The sequence below is a fragment of the Sus scrofa genome, chromosome 16 (genome assembly GCF_000003025.6).
Source record: "Sus scrofa isolate TJ Tabasco breed Duroc chromosome 16, Sscrofa11.1, whole genome shotgun sequence".
Lineage (NCBI taxonomy): Eukaryota > Metazoa > Chordata > Mammalia > Artiodactyla > Suidae > Sus > Sus scrofa.
The window spans coordinates 41,119,749-41,138,920 of NC_010458.4; the positions used below are offsets into that span (position 1 = coordinate 41,119,749).

Below are 19,172 nucleotides of genomic sequence, written 5' to 3' on the forward strand. Positions count from 1 at the left end.
AGCTCTGATTAGCCCCCTAGCCTGGAAACCTCCATATGCCGAGGGTGTGGCACTAAAAATACAAAAGACAAAAACATAAAAAATAAAAATAGCCCTTGTGTGATGAACATCCTTTAAATTCAAGGCTTATGATTGTCTGGCTCAAATCCTAACTCTGCTACTTACTAGCTTCTTCATCTGTAAATGGGCATGATAAAAAGTACCTCATAGGGCTGTTTTGAGGGGTAAAATACATGACTCATTTGAAGATCTTAGCAAGCTTTAAATGATTAATGATTAATGAATGTTATGTATTTTTTTAAAAGGGGGTAAATTATTATTATTTTAGAATTTGATTACAACCGATGTTGTTGGCATTAAAATTTTAAATTTAAGTGGGTACAAACCAAAACCCAGAAATTAAGTTTGGTAAAAATGAGATTATGAGTTTTCCAGTAATTACAGATTAGAAGGCAGAAATCAATTTAGTTTTTTTTAAATTTACTTATTTATTTATTTTTTGTCTTTTACCTTTTTAGGGCCGCACCTGTAGCATATGGAGGTTCCCAGGCTAGGCATCTAATCAGAGCTGTAGCTTTCCGCATATGCCACAGCAACGCAGGATCAGATCAGCCTCTGCGACCTACACCACAGCTCACAGCAACAGCGGATCCTTAACCCACTAAGTGAGGCCAGGGATGGAACCCGCAACCTCATCGTTCCTAGTAGGGATTCATTTTGGCTGCGCCACAACGGGAACTCCAGAGTTTATTTTAATGTTATGTATTTTTAATAATCTTTATGGACACCGAACAACAATTTCTTTTCTGAGGTAACACTGCGGGATTCTTAATGTCCTGTGCAATAAGAGAACTCCACAACTTTTTTTTTTTCCTATAGATAAGAAAACTTAGGTCGCTAAGCTAGTTAGTAACAGAGGCAGAGATAATTGGATTTATTTCCTTTTAATCTTTTCATCCTTGCTAAGCAAGATTAGGACGGCCTTAGAAAAATAAATATTCGTGGGAGGGTGGACTGCTGAGAGTAGGATTATTTTACATTAATTTTCTCTACTGAGACCGATCCGTAAAACAACGCACTTTGGCAGCTGATAGCTAAAATAAGAAAGGGAAAGTGGTTCTGATTTAAGCTTCAATTAACCGAGGAGACTACTGATTTTCCCGGGCGTGGAGCATAGCGGACCTATGGTTTCCATGGTTACAGGCCGAGCCGCGTCCGAGCTCCCAGCTCTCCATACTGCGCAAGCGTACAGAGCTGCCTTAGACTCCCGGCGCCTTAGGTTTCGAAGGGAAAGCTCCTCCCTCTTGTCTCGCTGTTCTCCTATCGCCTTCTCCCTTTGCCCAGTCCACGCGCTCTGAGTGTCCGTGACGCAGTATTCGTGCGTCCGTGTCGTTTGGAGCCGCGACGCTGAACATGGCGCGTTCCTAGAAGCCGCTTTCGGCATCAGTAGGCGGCGGCGTGTGGACTGGAAACGTGGAGCGCGGGACTAACCGACGCCGCTTGGTGTTGGGCGTGGAAGCGAGAGAGCCGGGCCATTCCGGACCGAACCAAACGGTGAGGCCTGACCTGAGAACCACAGAACGTGAGCGAGTGGAAGGGAGGAGTGGGCTGGGCACTAGAGACCTGAGAGGCGAGGGGAGAACGTGGGGCTGCTGAGAGGCCAGGCATAGCAGTAGCGCGGCGGGGGTGGCCTGCATGCTTGGCTTTCCAATACCCTAAGAACCCCTGGGAGCTCCGGGCTGCTTCAGTCAGCCCAGGAACGGGAAGCACAGACGCGGAGAATTCAGGATGCGGGGAGGCAGGGACTGGGTGCCAAGATGAGGACGTAGGGTGCTCTTTGTGGCTGCGGTTGCGGGTTCGGGTGGTGCATTTGCCCTTGGGGGATAGGTGGTGCCAATTTTCAGAGAACGCTGTCATCTCTAGTGTAAAGCCACTGTGTATTGTTATTGCACTCATGACATTGCTCCTAACAGCAATACTGTGAAAGCTTTAATTGACCATTAGAGCCTTGCTTGCCTTTAATGAACAAATGGAGGGAAGTTATACATTTTCATAGAGGACCTATTTGCTGAGGTATGGCCGCCAATGCTCATCCCAGCGACTTCTGCAGCTTTATAATTTTAGAGTACTTGTGATTCAGCAAAACTATTTTGAGGCCCATTGCATTTGTCATTTTTCTTTATCCGCTTGTGACATGGTTGTGAATGAGGAAAGTATTTTTTCAGAGTGACTTGATTAAATAAGTAGGACTGCTAGATTGCCTCCTGGTGCCAAGATTGCAGCTGACATCTCTCCTCCCCACCCCATTTAAACAACTCAGTTGTAGTGCGGTAGTGCCCATGCGATTTGGTTATTCTTCAGAAGGAAGTAAGAGCAGTTTACAGCCATGTTTTTTCTTCTTTCTTGGATAGGGAGTTCATTCCTTCATTTTCACGTTATTTCAGACTTCTCTGTTCAGTACAGAGGCTTCAGGTTAAAGGTAGAGTGGCTACACTATAATTCTCACATTTAATGACATTTTATCTTATATGTTTTTTCACTCAGGAAGATTTCTGTGAAATTAGAACGAAGATTTCTCCCTATTGGTTTTCATACGACTGTGAGAAATGCTGTCCGCACTCCCCCCACCCCAGCACAGGGAATAGTAGAAACAGTTTGTGGCAGTATATTATAGCCCTAGGGTAGCTGGGCTGTCTCTGCCCTCCTTACATTTCCTAAAGCAAGAGAGAATTCTCAACACAAATGAATTTACTTGTAGTAATATGATTGGAGTTTCTAAACAAGTAGGTGAAGATTATTTGGGAATTGATATAAAAATCTTTAGGTTTTGTGACATTGTAGAATGTGTTTGCATTCAGGATCAAACCAGAATGCAAAAGAATTCTTGTAGACATGTGGCAGTTACAGTATACTGAAGAGTTTTCAGAGATAACATGTTTTTCCAGAAATGTTCATATTTTGAGAAAGGTAATATGTTTGATTATATAGATTTTAATCTTTGTGCTGTATGTATGTGTGCGTGTTTATATTTAATCTTTGGCTTTTCCTAATTTAGTGTTATTGATGGCATTTCTTTTTCTTTTCCTATCATTCCTTTCTTTTCCTGTCTGCACCAAATGGGGACTATGAGTTAATTTCAGAGTGTTTTAGGGTGTGGAAAGATGCATTTAGTGCAGGTATGGGTCTGGAGTGTCTTTGTTTAGTTTTCTAAATATCAGGCTGATTACAGATAGTCAACAAATATAAGCTTTGTAGAACCTGAGTTGGATCAGTGTTCTACACTCTTGCTGCTCAAAATGTGGTGTATAGCATCACCTGAAAATTTGTTAGAAATGCACAGTTTCAGGCTTAATCCCAGATCTACTGATTCAGCATGTGCAATTTAAGAAGTTCTCCAGATGATATGAATGTACATTACAGTTTGAGACACACTGCTTTGGTTGGTAAAAGTTGAAGACCAAGGTCGTGCACAAACCTGCATACAAATTGCAGCGTTATTTATTTTTAATCTGAGGTGATCGTATGCTGATTATCAAGTCTGGTTTGTCTGGTTGAAGAAACTAAGTCCCAGCAATGTTAACTGATTTGCGTAAGTTCATATATATTCTGGATTTACAATCTAGGTTCTGATTTATTGCAGTGCTTTTCTTTTCTTAGTTACTACTAGAGTTCACCTTATTAAAACTGAACTAAAGTATTGATGAATGACAGCTAGGCCTTCATTCAACAAAAACATTAATTGACTAATGGAAAAGCAGCCCAATAATCCTGAGCATCTTTAATAACTATTTCTGTTTCCCATGGTGGTTATTAACCTGCCACCTCCTTCCTTCTGTACTCTTTCCTGCATAATGTTGCCTTCTGCTTCACAAAGGAAATGCAGTACATTGGTGGGAATTTCGTTCCTTTTTGCCCTCTTTCACCAGCCTACATCTACCTCTATCTGTTCATCTCTGATTGCCTTTTTTTTTTTTTTTTTTGTCTTTTTTTGCCATTTCTTGGGCCGCTCCCGCGGCATATGGAGGTTCCCAGACTAGGGGTCTAATCGGAGCTGTAGCTGCCAGCCTACACCAGAGCCACAGCAATGCAGGATCCGAGCCACGTCTGCAACCTACACCACACAGCTCACGGCAACACCGGATCCTTAACCCACTGAGCAAGGCCAGGGATCAAACCCGCAACCTCATGGTTTCTAGTTGGATTCGTTAACCATTGAGCCACAAAGGGAACTCCGTGTTCATCTCTGATTGTACTCCGGGTTTTTTCTCCTCAGCGGCAGTGTTTCCTTGGTGTATTAATTTGCTAGGGCTGCCCTAACAAAAAGCAGAGACTGAGTGGCTTAAATAACAAAAATTTATTTTCTCGTGGTTCTGGAGGCTGGAAGTTCAAGACCAAGGTTAGGGAAGAATTGGTTTCTTTTGAGGTCCTCTCTCCTTGAGTTACAAATGACCACCCTCTTTCTGCCTCTTTGCATGGTGTACCTTTGTTCACTAAAACCTTTTGTGTCTCTTTTTCTTATTAAAACATAAGTCATATTGGATGAGGGGCCATTCTGATGGCCTCATTTTAACTTAACTCACATTTTCAAAAATCTTATCTTCAATACTAGGGATATAGAGTGTTAGGGCTCCAACATAGGAATTTTGGGGAATACATTTCAGCCCATAGCACTTGGTTATCCCTTATTTTACTCTCAAGTGGTATGAACTTATCAAGATTTAAACACACTCATCTTAAATACTCTCTTTTTCACTTTAGATTCCTTTTCGGTTTATTATTTCCCTTAAGTTTCTTCAAAAAGTAGTCTGTATTCACTTTCTCCACCTTCTTATTCCTTTTTCCCCCCTTCAAATGTTGAAGTTGGGCAGTTCATTGTAGCCACTGAATTTGATGGGGGTGATGGTGACCATTAATTTCTTTGTTCTGAAATGCAGTGGAATCTTTTTAATCATTTGACATTTTGACTAGTCCTCATTGAAATTCTCTTATGTTTCTGTGACACTGTAGTCCTATGTCCCTTCTATTTTGGTCAGGCTTTTTTTTTTTTTTTTTTTTTTTTTTTTTTGTCTTTTTGCCTTTTCTTGAGCCGTTCCCGCAGCATATGGAGATTCCCAGGCTAGGGGTCTAATTGGAGCTGTAGCCACCGGCCTACTCCAGAGCCACAGCAATGCGGGATCCGAGCCGCGTCTGCAACCTACACCACAGCTCACGGCAACACCGGATCCTTAACCCACTGAACAAGGCCAGGGATTGAACCTGCAACCTCATGGTTCCTAGTGGGATGCATTAACTACTGCCCCACACGGAAACTCCTTGATCAGTCTTTCCTTCGTTTATTTTTCTCTCTTCTCTGGCCACATTATTTATTTATTTATTTTGCTTTTTAGGGCCGCAGGCTCCGCATATGGAAGTTCCCAGGCCAGGGGTCAAATCAGAGCTATAGCTGCCAGCCTATTCCACAGCCACAGACACGTGGGTTCCGAGCCATGTCGGCAACCTACACCATAGCTCATGGCAAGGTTTGATCCTTAACCCACTGAGTTAGTCTAGGGATCTAACTCTCATCCTCATGGATGCTTGTCGGGTTTGTAACCCACAGAGCAACAACAGGAACTCCCTGTGCAGGAGTTTCTTTAATTATATTACCAATTGTGTAACTGCTGGGTTACACCTGATCATAAATTTTATTAGGAAGATAAGCTGTAGTCTTGATATTGTATTTTGGTTCTCAGGTCTAATATTAAGGAAAGAAAGCCAGTTAATCTTGCTTGTTATCAATGGACAACATTGTGATCAAAAGGAATAATGTGGAGTTCCCGTCGTGGCACAGTGGAAACGAATCTGACTAGCATCCATGAGGACTCAGGTTTGATCCCTGGCTGCTCAGTGGATTAAGGATCTGGCATCGCCATGAGCTGTGGTGTAGGTCACAGACAGAGCTTGGATCCTGCATTGCTGTGGTTGTGGTGTAGGCCAGCAGCTATAGCTCCGATTTGACCCCTTGCCTGGGAACCTCCATATGTTGCGGGAATGGCCATAAAAAGGGGGGGAAAAAAAAAAAGGAAAAATGTGGTAGTGGTAGTCAGTGGAGAGTGTTGGGTTCAGATAAGAGACTTGAATTCTAGGTTCCCAGAAATGTTACCAGTGAGCCTATGACTGAACAGAAGTCACAGTTTATCTCTTTAACCTTCTTGGGGCACAATTTCTTGGTCAGTAAACAAAATGCTAAAATTAGGTATACTTACTATATAGAGAACTGATATGGATGGCTCCAAGGTAAAAGAAAATTATTTTAATGATTCAAAACATTAATTAATTAATTAATTAATTTTTTGCTTTTTTAGGGTTGAACTTGCGGCATATGGAGGTTCCCAGGCTAGGGGTCTCATCAGAGCAACAGTTGCCGGCCTACACCACAGCCACAGCAATGCCAGATCCGAGCCACATCTGTGACCTACACCATAGCTCACGGCAACGCTGGATCCTTAACCCACCGAGTGAGGCCAGGGATCAAACCTACAACCTCATGGTTTTTGCTCCTATTGGTTTCTGCTGCATTACAACAGCAACTCCCAAAACATTATTTTGATGATAAAATGTAGAACAGTTTCTAATTTTGAGGGTGTTGATGGGCATACAGCCTATATCTATTTTAATGAATGAATTTTTATCAATGCAGTGACTCCTTAGGTTAAACTCTCACAGGAATGAGATTCTTCTTAGATGAGGTGTATGATATCCTGGATCAGTAATTGAAAATTACCACTAAAAGATATGTATGTTTGGAGAGGACTAATGATCTCTTAACAATTGGCAAAAAGTTTTGACCAAATTTGATCAGTTGTGGACTATAAAATGTAGACTTTGCTGTTAAAACCCATTCATAGAATAGTATCTCGCCCAAATCAAGATTACAGTATTCCTTCCTATTTCTTTGACATCAGGGAAGAATTTTATTTTTTGGCCCTGCCCGCAGCATGTGGAAGTTCTCAGGCCAGGATCAAACCTGTGCCACAGCAGCAACCCAAGCTGCCGCAGTGACGATGCTGGATCCTTAACTCACTGAACTGCAGGAGAACTCCTAGGACTTTAAAACCAGTAAACATAATTGCTGTACTTTAGTAGTGTTTCTACAGATGTGTATTTTTTCCTTCAGCTAAAGAGATATCAAAGAGGATGGTGGTGACACTGGTTGGGCCCTCAATGCTGGCACTGCTTTTCCTGTGAGGAGGTGTTCAGTTATGGGGGACTCTCATGTATTCCAAGGCAAGAGCAGCTCGTGATTTTGTAGATGGAGCTCAACTAAAAAGGAAATAAGGCAAGAGTCTTATTGAAGTTTATCAATGCCATTTTACTATAAACTCCCAGTATGACAGAAATACTTGGGTTTATTGGACAGGACTTCTCTCACAGCTGCCTCCTGGCACCATATACTGCCTTCTTATATTCTATATGATTTACACATTTATTTCTCCGTTTCCACATACCGGAATATACTGTCCATAAGAGCAGAGATTTTTGTCTTTTTAGTCCACTGGTGTATCTTAAGTGCCTGGGATAAAGTCTCACATTTAGGTGTTCAGTATGTATTGAAATGAATGAATGAATGTGGAAAAGTTTAATGATAAGCCAAGTAAATGTCAGAAAGCCGATTGAAAGCACAGGGTTAGAACAAAGGATGTTAGTTACTTCCAGAGAAAAGCATTGTTAAATTTTGTTGGCTCAGTGTGCCCCATTTCAGTAGATGAAGATGTTGAGTAAACTGTTCATTCATTTATTCCTTCTTTCATTTTTTTTTAGCCATTCAGTTTATGTTTACCTTTGTGGTATCTCTCATAGTTATTTATCTCTTAACTGGTATAATTCGTGTACTTCCAAAAAGATTGTTGTTTCTTTGACCTCTTTTTCACCTTTTCTAAAAGCCTGCCTTCGTTTTTTAGAGATTACAGAAACATTATTGCTTTGTTCAGTTCATCGAACATTTACTTAGCATTGCTGTATCTCTGACATTGTACTATATTCTGGCATGTATAGATGAATAAGACACAGTTCTTGCCTTTAAGCAGCTCGTGATTTTGTAGATGGAGCTCAACTAAAAAGGAAATAGATGTAATGATAGAGATATGTACTGTATAGAAGAGTAGTGTGGAGGAAGGGGTACTTTACTGCCTAGTGCAGCTAAAGATTCCCAGAGGAGGTGATGTCAACAGTGAGCAGCAAGTTTAGTGTTATCTGTATAATGGTCCATTAGTTGTCATTAAAAAAAAATACACAGAAGTAAATAGAACTGTATCATGAACCTGGTCTACTCACCACCCAGGTTTAACAATTATCAGCTCATGGTCAGTCTTATTTCGTCTTAGCTCTGCCTACTTCTCCTCTAACTGCATTGGTAATGCTATCTAGAAGCTTGGTCAGATTCAGATTTAACTTTTTTTATTTTGGCAAGTTGCTTTAATTTAAGGTTTCTCAAAGTGATAAATGTCCCTGTCTTTAAGCATTCTAATATAACTTTCCTATTTTGATTATACTTGATTCCTTTACCGGGTCTTCACAGAAATTCATTTCTTACTTATCTTTGACAGATTGACTTTCTCTGGTTTGCTTTTGACTCCAGGCAGTTTAGCAGTTTTGTAATATTTCTTTTTCTTTCTTTTTCTTTTTCTTTTTTTTGGTCTTTTTGCCTTTTCTGGCCACTCCCTTGGTATATATAGGTTCCCAAGCTAGGGGTCTAATCGGGGCTATAGCCACCAGCCTATGCCACAGCCACAGCAACGTGGGATCTGAGCCACGTCTGCGACCTACACCACAGCTCATGTCAACACTGGATCCTTAACCCACTGAGCAAGGCCAGGGATTGAACCTGCAGCCTCATGGTTCCTAGTCAGATTTGTTAACCACCTCACCACGACAGGAACTCCTGTAATATTTCTTATCCATAATCCCACAAGACTATGTTCTTTGCTTCTTACTCTTTTTGCAGACTTGGGGTATAGATCATGATTTCTCTTGGAGGAATTTAACTGTCTTTGAAAACCTGACATTTTCCTCTCATCCCTCTGTAGGAAATGTTCCTATAATTCATGGTAAATACTACATTACTTATATATTTCCTCAAAAGAGCTACTCTCCATTCAAGTTTTTACTTGCCCAGTACCTATTCTTCCAGGATAAAAATTGGAGCTTTCAACTTATGTTGTTACTCTTTCAGTGGCTTGCGTCTGGCCATTTTTTCCCCTTTCTGAATATTTGTCCTTTTATTTATTTATTTCCTTTTTTAGGCCTCACATGTGGCATATGGAAGTTTCCATGCTAGGGGTTGAATTGGAGCTACAGCTGCCAGCCTATACCACAGCCACAGCAACCCAAGATCTGAGCTGCACCTGCAACCTACACCACAGATCTCGGCAATGCCGGATCCCTACCTGCTGAGCGGGGTCAGGGATGGAATCTGCCTCCTCATGGATACTAGTCAGGTTCCTTACCACGCCAGGGACTTTCTTTGTCCTTTTAAATGTGGACTATTACAGTGTTTTTCTCCTTAGGTGATTTCATCCTGCTCCTCATATCACTTTGTTCTTGTTCCACAGTTTCTTAGTCTCCTTTATTTTATTCATTGCTTATGAATATTACATTTTCTTAAATTCTGTTGTATTTATTTTGTATAAAGCTCAAACCATTTATGTCTTCATCTTATTTTATTTTATTTTATTTTGGTAGAGAGTTTTTAATTTATTATTTATTTATTTATTTATTTTTTTGACTTTTTTGCCATTTCTTGGGCCGCTCCTGCGGCATATGGAGGTTCCCAGGCTAGGGGTTGAATCGGAGCCTTAGCGGCTGGCCTACGCCAGAGCCACAGCAACGCAGGATCCGAGCCGCGTCTGCAACCTACACCACACAGCTCACGGCAACGCCAGATCCCTAACCCACTGGGCAAGACCAGGGATCGAACCCACAACCTCATGGTTCCCAGTCAGATTTGTTAACCACTGAGCAACGATGGGAACTCCTGGTAGAGAGTTTTTTAAATTAACTTTTATAGGGGTATAGTTGATTTACAATGTTGTGTTAAATTCAGATGTACGGCACGGTAAATCAGTTATATATGTTCGTTCTCTTTCAGATTCTTTTCCCATATAGGGCTACTACAGAATATTGAGTAGAGTTCCCTCTGCTTTACAGTAGGTCCTTATTAGTTATCTATTTCATGTATAGTAGTAAGTATGTGTTTATCCCAAACTCCTAATTTATCCCTTTCCCCACATTTCCCTTTGGTAACCATTAAGTTTGATTGTGAGATCTGTGAGTCTGTTTTGATAGAGTATTTTTATTGACTCAGTGTTTAAGTACAGAAGTAGAGACAGTGCTGTAAGGAAGTTCTTTGGTTGTCATGTTTTGCCTCAATATCAAGTTTTCTTTTTCTTTTCTTTTCTTTTGTCCTTTTTAGGGCCACACCAGTGGCATATGGAGGTTCCCAAGCTAGAAGTCTAATCAGAGCTTCAGCTGCCAGCCTATACCACAGCCACAGCAACACCAGATCTGAGACGCATCTGCGACCTACACCACAGCTCATGGCAACACTGGATCCTTAATCCACTGATCGAGGCCAGGGATCGAATCCGCAACCTCATGGTTCCTAGTCGGATTTGTTTCCACTGCGCCACGACGGGAACTCCAATATGAAGTTTTCATTTTAATGTTTTTAATCCCATCTTGTATTACATTATTCTTTAGACTCCCATTAATTTCTTTCCTTTAGGAGCTCCTTTTTCATCATTCTTTGCCCTAACTTTTTGAACCCTAAGCTTTGCTATAGGCTTGTGCTGCCAACTTGCAGGTGGTTGTCCTGGCCAAGGAGTCACTGAGAATTCTAGTGTCCTTCTCTTCCCCAGTCCTCCCTGAGGGGAAAAGGATATTTAGAACACACTCTTTGGCATGTGCTACTTAGTTCTTACCATCAGGTGGCACTGCAGATTACTCAATTTATTTTCATATCTTTAGAAATAGTAGATCTAGTAGGACGTTATCTGCTAAAGAAAAAAACTTGTGTGGAAAAGACTTTATGGTGAAATTAAAGATAAAGGGACTATTACTAAGAAATACAAATTTATTTTCCTTTTGTACAGTGGAAGTATACTGTATATAATGTGAAGCTTACAGGAAAGTAAATGATGAATTAGAATTTTTTGCTGACTTTTCTCAGATTGTTAAATATTTTAAACTCTTATCTTTATATAAACACTAAATAGTAAGAATATTAAATACCTTATAGAGATGAATATTTATAGATAAAACTCTGTGAGGTTATAAAACTCAGAGTCCTCTGCATGAGAAAGATTGTCTTTTGATAAACATTGTCCTGACAAGTCCAGGTTATATGGCAGAACTACTGTTACTTATCAACTCCTGCTACTAGAAACCAAGTTTGTAAGCTTTCTCTCCTGAATGTTTATGATGAGAGTGCAACTACTGACCAGATTATCTACTTAAATGTGTATAATTTAATATATGGCCATGATTTCTTGGTATGTGCTTGACAAGAGAAATACATGGTGATTTGCAGTTTTTGAGAAGTTGGAATGTTTTAGGATTACAGAAGAGAAATCAAGTAGATATTCCCATGGAAATTTATAATACATATGAAGAGAAAATTCTTGGCCTTTTAAAAAAATGTTCCTTCGTCATAAAGGTAAAATGTGTAGACTGTTAGAATCCCCGTGCTAGGGGAGGGATGGACTGGAGATTTGGGATAGAAATGTAAATGTAAAATTACATTGTGATGGTGGTTGTACAACTATAAATATAATAAAATTCATTGGAAAAAAAATACCCCAATAAAATTTTTTTAAAAGAGAGAAAAAAATTAAGTAGATAGTGGTATATATAAATTGGATTTAGGAAGACAGGGGAGGATTATCTTTTAGGGGGAAATTAGAGATGCCTATGAGATATCCTAGAAGAGATGTCAAGAAGGTGTTTGCAGACAGGTTAGGGGATGGGGGGATGCGCTGGGGGTTAGGATGGAAATGCTGTAAAATTGGATTGTGATCGTTGTACAACTCTAAGTGTAATAAAATTCATTGAGTAATTAAAAAAACATAAAAAATAAAAATTCATGGTATACCAAAAAAAAAAAAAGGGTTTTTGCATGCACAAGGCTAGGTAGAGTTCAGAAGATAGATCAAGCAGGGCTGGACACTGGATTTGTGAGCCATTGACATGTAGATGATGCATAAAGCCACAGAACTGAATAAGCTCACCTAGGGATAGTGTGTAAATAAGGAAAAGAAGGGGCTCAGCACTGATCCCTGGGCACTCCATGCTTAAGGTTTTTTTGCAAACAGCTTTATTGATTCACATACCATGTAGTTCTTTTAAAATATACAAATCAGTGGGATTTAGTAAATCATTCATCAATAGATTTGTCTATTCAGGATGTTTCATATAAATGGAATTATACACCATGAGGTCTTTTGTGACTGGGGAAGAAAAAAAAGAATCCCCATAACTCCTGGGACTACCGTAGCACAGCTGCTATTTATAATCTTATGTTTCCTGCTTGTCTTTTATTCTTAGGCATTTTTATATTTTAATAGCTTTATTACGTATGTTTTTTGTAGTATTTTTTATTTGGCATTATAGTTATTCACTTAATTACAAAACAGACTTTTAAAGTCCTGATTGGTTAGGATTTAAGCTTGAGTTTCTACCCCCAAGCTGGAGTTTGTAGGTCCTTTGAAACTCTTGAGTAGATAGGATATTTTATGAGTAGAAAAGAGAAGGCATGGAAATACCTTCTCTCTGCCTTATGGTCATACATATTTTACTGTGTACTTCTTATTCCAAAATAAATTAATCTTTGATAGTCTTCTGCATGACGTCTCATAGGGAATGCTTCAGTAGCCCTAGTAGTTCTTTAACTTGAGGATATTTGGAAATTTATGGAAGCCTCTTGAATCAAAACAATCCCTAAGAAGTGTTATTTACTTTCCCTGTGCAGGGATGCGAAATAACCTGTAATGGTTGCACAGAGAAGAATTGTCTAAACTGCCAAATGGCCTCTGTGGAGAAACTGAAATGAATCTAAATGGTGCATTGTGAATTTGAATGGGACTAGCATTTTGAATTTTTTTTTTTTTTCTTTTTTTGTCTTTTTAGGTATGCACTCAAGGCATAAGGAAGCTCCCAGGCTGGGGGGGTGGGGGGGCGAATTGGAGCTATAACTGCCAGCCTATACCACAGCCACAGCAATGCCAGATCCAAGCTATATCTGTGACCTACACCACAGCTCACGGCAACTCCGGATCTTTAACCCGCTGAGCAAGGCCAGGGCTCAAACCTCCATCCTCATGGATACTAGTCAGATTCATTTCTGCTGAGCCACAACAGGAGTTCCTCCCCAAATCCTTGTTTATGGCTTGGTAGATCATTTCTTTGTTGCGTTGAATAGTATTCCATCTGGATGTACCACACCTTATTTATCCATTTACCTACTGAAGGACATCTTGGTTACTTTCAAGTTTTGGCAGTTATAAATAAAGCTGCTAAAAACCTGCATGTGCAGGTTTTTGTGTGGACACAGGTGTTCACCTCCTTTGGGTAAATACTATGGAATGCAATTGCTGGATTATAGAGTAAGAATATACTTAATTTTGTAAGAATACACTACACGGTCTTCCAAAGTGGCTGTACCATTTTATACATCCTCCAGTAATATCTAAGAGTTCCTGTTGCTCCACATTTGTTGTTGTTGTTGCCGCCCCACATTCTTGGGCATATTCGGCATTCTGATAGGTGTGTAGTAGTGTCTCATTGTCATTTTAATTTGTCATTTAATTTCTCTGATGACATATGCTGTGGAATATCTTCTCATATGCTTATTTTGATATCTGTATATCTTCTTTGGTAAGGTGTTGAGATCTTTGGCCCATTTTTTAATTGGGTTGTTAGTTTTCTTATTGTTGAGGTTTAAAGTTCTTTGCATATTTTGGATAACAGGTTATTGTCAGATATATCTTTTGTACCTATTTTCTCTCAGTCTGTGACTTATCTTCTCATTCTCTTGACATTTGTCTTTTACAGAGCAGAAGTTTTAAATTTTAGTGAAGTCTAACTTATCAATTATTTCTTTCATGAATGGTGTCTTTGGTGTTGTGTCTAAAAAGGTATCACCATGGCCAGCGTCATCTAGATTTTCTCCTGTTTTTTGCTAAGATTTTTATAGTTTTACGTTTTAATTTTAAGTCTGTGATCCATTTTGATTTAATTTTTATGAAGGGTATAAAATCTGTGTTTAGATTCTTTTTTTTTTTTTTTTTTTTTTTTTTTAGCGTATGCATGTCCAGTTGTTCCTGCACCATTTGTTGTTAAAGAGACTATCTTTTCTCCACTATTACCTTTACTCATTTGTCAAAGATCAGTTGGCTCTGTTTTATGGCAGGTCTTTCTAATTTGTTCCATTGATCTATTTGCTTATCCTTTTACCAGTAGCCACTTTCTCCCCTCCCCTCTTTTTTTGGGGGGGGGGTAGCACTTTCTTGGTTACTGTAGCTTTATAGTAAGTCTCCAAGTGGGTGGTGTCAGTCTGCCTAGTTTGTTCTTCAATACTGTATTAGCTATTCCAGGTCTTTTGTATCCATGTAAACATTAGAATCTGATTGTCCATATCCATAAGGTAACTTGTTGGGATTTTTTTTTTGTTTGTTTTGTTTTTGTTTTAGTGCCATGACTGAGGCATATGGAAGTTCCCAGGCTACAGGTCCAATGGGAGCTGTAGCCACCTGCCTATATGCCACAGCCACAGCAACATGGGAGCTCACGGCAGCGCTGGATCCTCAACCCACTGAGTGAGGCCAGGGATTGAACCTGTGTCCTCATGGATACCAGTCAGGTTTGTTACTGCTGACCCTCAGTGGGAACTCTGATTGGAATTGCATTGAATCCATAGATTAGGTTGAGAAGAAGTGACATCTTAACACTTGAGTCTTTCTATCCATGAACATGAAATATTTGTTTATTTAGTTGTTATTTGATTTTGTTAATTGGTATTTGGTAGTTTTTCCCATATAGATCTTATATATATTTTGTTAGATTTATACCTAAATATTTCCTTTTGGGGGGTGATAATGTAAATTATACAGTGTTTTTAATTTTCAGTTTCACTTATTCATTGATGATATATAGGAGAACAGTTGACTTTTGTACATTAATCTTGTGCGCTATAGCTTTGCTATACATCGCATATTAGTTTTAGGAGGTTTTTGGTTGAGACATTTATATCTTCCTCCTTGATCTGTGTACCTTTTCTTTTCTTACCTTATTGCATTATCAAGGACTTCCAGTTCTGTGTTGAAAAGGAGTGGTGAGAGGGGACATCTTTGCTTTGTACATGATCTTAGTGGAAAAACTTTGAGTTTCTCACCATTAAGTATGACATTATCTGTAGGTTTTCTGCAGATAGTCTTTATTATGTTGAGAAAAGCTCCCCTCATCTTTTATCTGTTAACCAGATTGTTTATCTTTATTATTGGGTTGTAAAAGTTCTTTATATATTTTGCATTTAAGTCTGTTATCAGATAGATGATTTAAAATATTTTCTTCCATTTTATGAATTGTCTTTACTTTCTTGATAATGTTATTTGGTAAAAAGATTTAAATTTTGATGAATTTAATTGCTCTTACTTTAGTTGTGTGTGCGATTTTTTTTTTTTTTTTTTTTTTTTTTTTTTAATTCTGTTTTGTCTGTACCTGCAGCATGTGGAACTTCCCTGGGCAGGGATCAATCCCTCATCACAACAGTGATCTGAGCCACTGTCAGTGACCATCCTGGATCCTTAACCCAATGAGCCACAGAGAACTCCGTGTAGTTCCCATTGTGGCTTAGCAGTTAACAAACCCAACTGGCATCCCTGAGGACGCGGATTCGATCCCTGACCTTGCTCGGTGGGTTAAGGATCCGGTGATTCCGTGAACTGTGGTGTAGGTTGCTGATGTAGCTTGGATCCCGAGTTGCTGTGGCTCTGGCGTAGTCCGGCAGCTACAGCTCTGATTTGACCCCTAGCCTGGGAACCTCCATGTGCCACGGGTATGGCCCTAAAAAGACAAAGGACCAAAAAAAAAAGAGAACTCCTAAGTGTGCTCTTGGTATCACATTTGAGAATGCTTTACTAGTCCAAGGATTAGGTTTACTCCTAGATTTTTTTATAAGAGTTCTACAGAGTTACCTCTTCATATTTAGTTCTCTGGTCTATTTGGAGTTAATTCAATAGAGAAAAAACGGTCTATTCCTCAAATGGTGCTGGAACCACTTTTGCATATGCTGGATACCACATGGAAAAGAATACTTGTACCTCTTATTTATACTATACACAAAAATTGTCTCAGTACCCTTGTTGAAAATCCATTGACTTTAGATGCAAGGGTCTGTTGCTGAACTTTCAAATCTATTTCATCGATGTGTATATCTCTCCTTATGCCAGTACAAACATTGTCTTGATTACTGTAGCTGTGTAGTAAGTTTTGAAATTTGGACATTTGAGTGAATTTGCCATATTTCTGTTATTGATTGTGATATGAGAACATACTTGTATGATTTCAATCCTTTTTTTAAAGAATTTTAAAATTAGAGTATAGTTGATTTACAGTGTTTTGTCAATTTATGCTGTAAAGCAAAGTGACCCAGTCATAGACACACACACACACATATATACCATCTTCCATCATGTTCTACCCCAAGAGATTGGACATAGTTTCCTGTCTCTACAGTAGGACCTATTGCTTATCCATTCTAAATGTAATAGTTTGCATCTGCCCATCCCACATTCACCTCCCTCCCCTCTGGCCACCACAAGTCTGTTCTCCCTGTCCTCAGTCTGTTTCTATTTTGTGGATAGGATCATTTGTACGGTATTTTTATTTTTATTTTATTGCCAAATCTGTGGCATAGGGAAGTTCCCAGGCTAGGGGTTGAATTGGAGCTGCAGCTGCTGGCCTACATCACAGCTACAGCAATGCCAGATCCAAGCCGTGTCTGTGACCTATACCACAGGTCACAGCAATGCCAGATCCTTAACCCACTGAGAGATGCCAGGGATTGAACCCATATCCTCATGGATACTAGTCAGGTTTGTAACTCACTGAGCCACAACGGGAATTCCCTGTGCTGTATTTTAGATTCCACATATAAGTGATATCATATGGTATTTCTCTTTCTCTTTCTGACTTACTTCACTTAGTATGAGTATATCTAGTTGCAGCCATGTTGCTGCAAATGGCTTTATTTTGGGTTTTTTTTGTGGCTGAGTAGTATTCCATCATGTATATATACCACATCTTCTTAATCCATTCATCTCCTGATGGACATTTGGGTTGTTTCCATGTCTTGGCTATTGTGAATAGTGCTGCATTGAACATAGGGGTGCATGTATCTTTTTGAATGAATGTTTTGTCTGGGTATATGCCCAGGAGTGGGATTGCTGGATCATATGGTAGTTCTGTATTTAGTTTTCTGAGGAACCTCCATACTGTTTTACATAGTGGTTATACCAATTACATTCCCACCAACAGTATTAAGTTTCCCTTTTCTCTAACTCCTCTCCAGCATTTGTTATTTGTTGGCTTGTTAATGATGGCCATTCTGACTGGTGTGAGGGATTACTTTATTGTAGTTTTGATTCATATTTCTTTAATAATTAGTGGCGTTGAGCATTTTTTCATATGCCTTTTGGCCATTTGTATGTCTTCTTTGAAGAAATGTCTATTTAGATCTTCTGCCCATTTTTTGATTGTGTTGTTTTTTTTTTTTGTTGTTGTTGTTGTTGAATTGTATGAGCTGTTTGTATATTTTAGAGATTAAGCCCTTGTTGGTTGCATTGTTTGCAAAGATTTTCTCCCATTCCGTTGGTTGTCTTTTCTTTCTCTCTTTTTTTTTTTTTTATTAATGGTTTCCTTTGCTGTGCAAAAGCTTTTGTTAATTAGGTCCCATTGGTTTATTTTTGTTTTTATTGTCATTATTCTAGGAGGTGGATCAAACAGGATGTTTCTGTGATTTATGTCAAAGAGCAGTCTGCCTGTGTTTTCCTCTAGGAGTTTTAGAGTATCCGGCCTTACATTTACCTCTTTAATCACTTCTTTTAAATTTGTTGAGGCTTGTTTTGTGGCCTAGCATATGGTCTTTCCTGGAGAATATTTCATGTATGCTTGAGTAGAATGGTTGCTTGCATTCTACTGTTGTTGAGTGGAATGTCTGTTTGGTGTAGTTTGTGTATAATGTTGTTCAAGACATATTTCCTTGTTGGTCTTCTTCCTAGATTCTCTATGCATTATTGAAAGTGAAGTATTGAAATCTCCATCTGTTATTGTTCCCTGGTTGAGCTGGCTGCGGTGGGCATGATGGAGGCTCACTCTTCTTTGCCTGATTTGCCTGGGGTAGAGCTTCTGTCTCACAAGTGGTGCCCAGGTGGAAGGAGAGTGTCCCAGACCTTTCAGCTGTGCCTATCTAGAATAGAGCTGCAAAATATATATCTGAGGTAGATGAGAAATCCTGACTGCCTGCCTCTCTTGTGGAGAATCTGTGGCTCTACGTGATGAGCTGGAGTGAACTCTATCTTCTTGGTTACTTCTACCTGGAGTATAGTTTCTGTCACACTGGGGCAGGAGTGAGTTTGTGGGTCAAATGCCACAGATTTTTCCTATTTTTACCAAGATTTAGTAGTAGGTCTTACATAAATGTTACTCCATTTGCTGTATGTCCAAATTATTGATTTTTATAACTTTTATCAGTTATGGTTTTTTCACTGAGGCTCTCTGGTGCTCTTCATGCCACCATTTGAGACAGTCTCTCTCTTTCTTTTAAACTGTAAATTGGATCTAGAGTCATGATTAGATTATGGCTGATCATTTTTGGTATGTCAGAGATGAGGTTACATACTTCTTTTGGCATCACATCAGGAGGCTCCTAGGCTCAAGTTGTATAGCTGTTGGTGATCCTGAATTCGTGTTCTTGGTTGAGCTGGTGACTGACAGACCCTTTCACTTTAAAGCTTTATTTATTTCTTGATTACATTTAGCAAGTAATCTGTGGAGTGATACTTAGACACAGTGGGAATAATCTGTTCCTAAGCATCTGTTCTTTCACTTAATGGTTTTAGCATCCTTTGCTGATCCGTGCC

The 19,172-nt window shown here is 39.4% G+C and overlaps 1 protein-coding gene across 3 annotated transcripts in view; it reads left to right on the forward strand.

Annotated features, from left to right (window-relative positions):
• The window catches only part of IPO11 (importin 11), a 214,251-nt gene continuing 196,453 nt past the window's right edge, over positions 1,375-19,172 (forward strand). For 2 of the 3 annotated variants that reach the window (XM_021077044.1, XM_021077045.1), the window contains exon 1: positions 1,394-1,554. The gene's annotated coding sequence lies outside the window, so the exon portion shown is untranslated. Of the gene's footprint in view, positions 1,555-19,172 lie in introns of all 3 variants that reach the window. The other variant, XM_021077043.1, reaches the window with a different exon arrangement.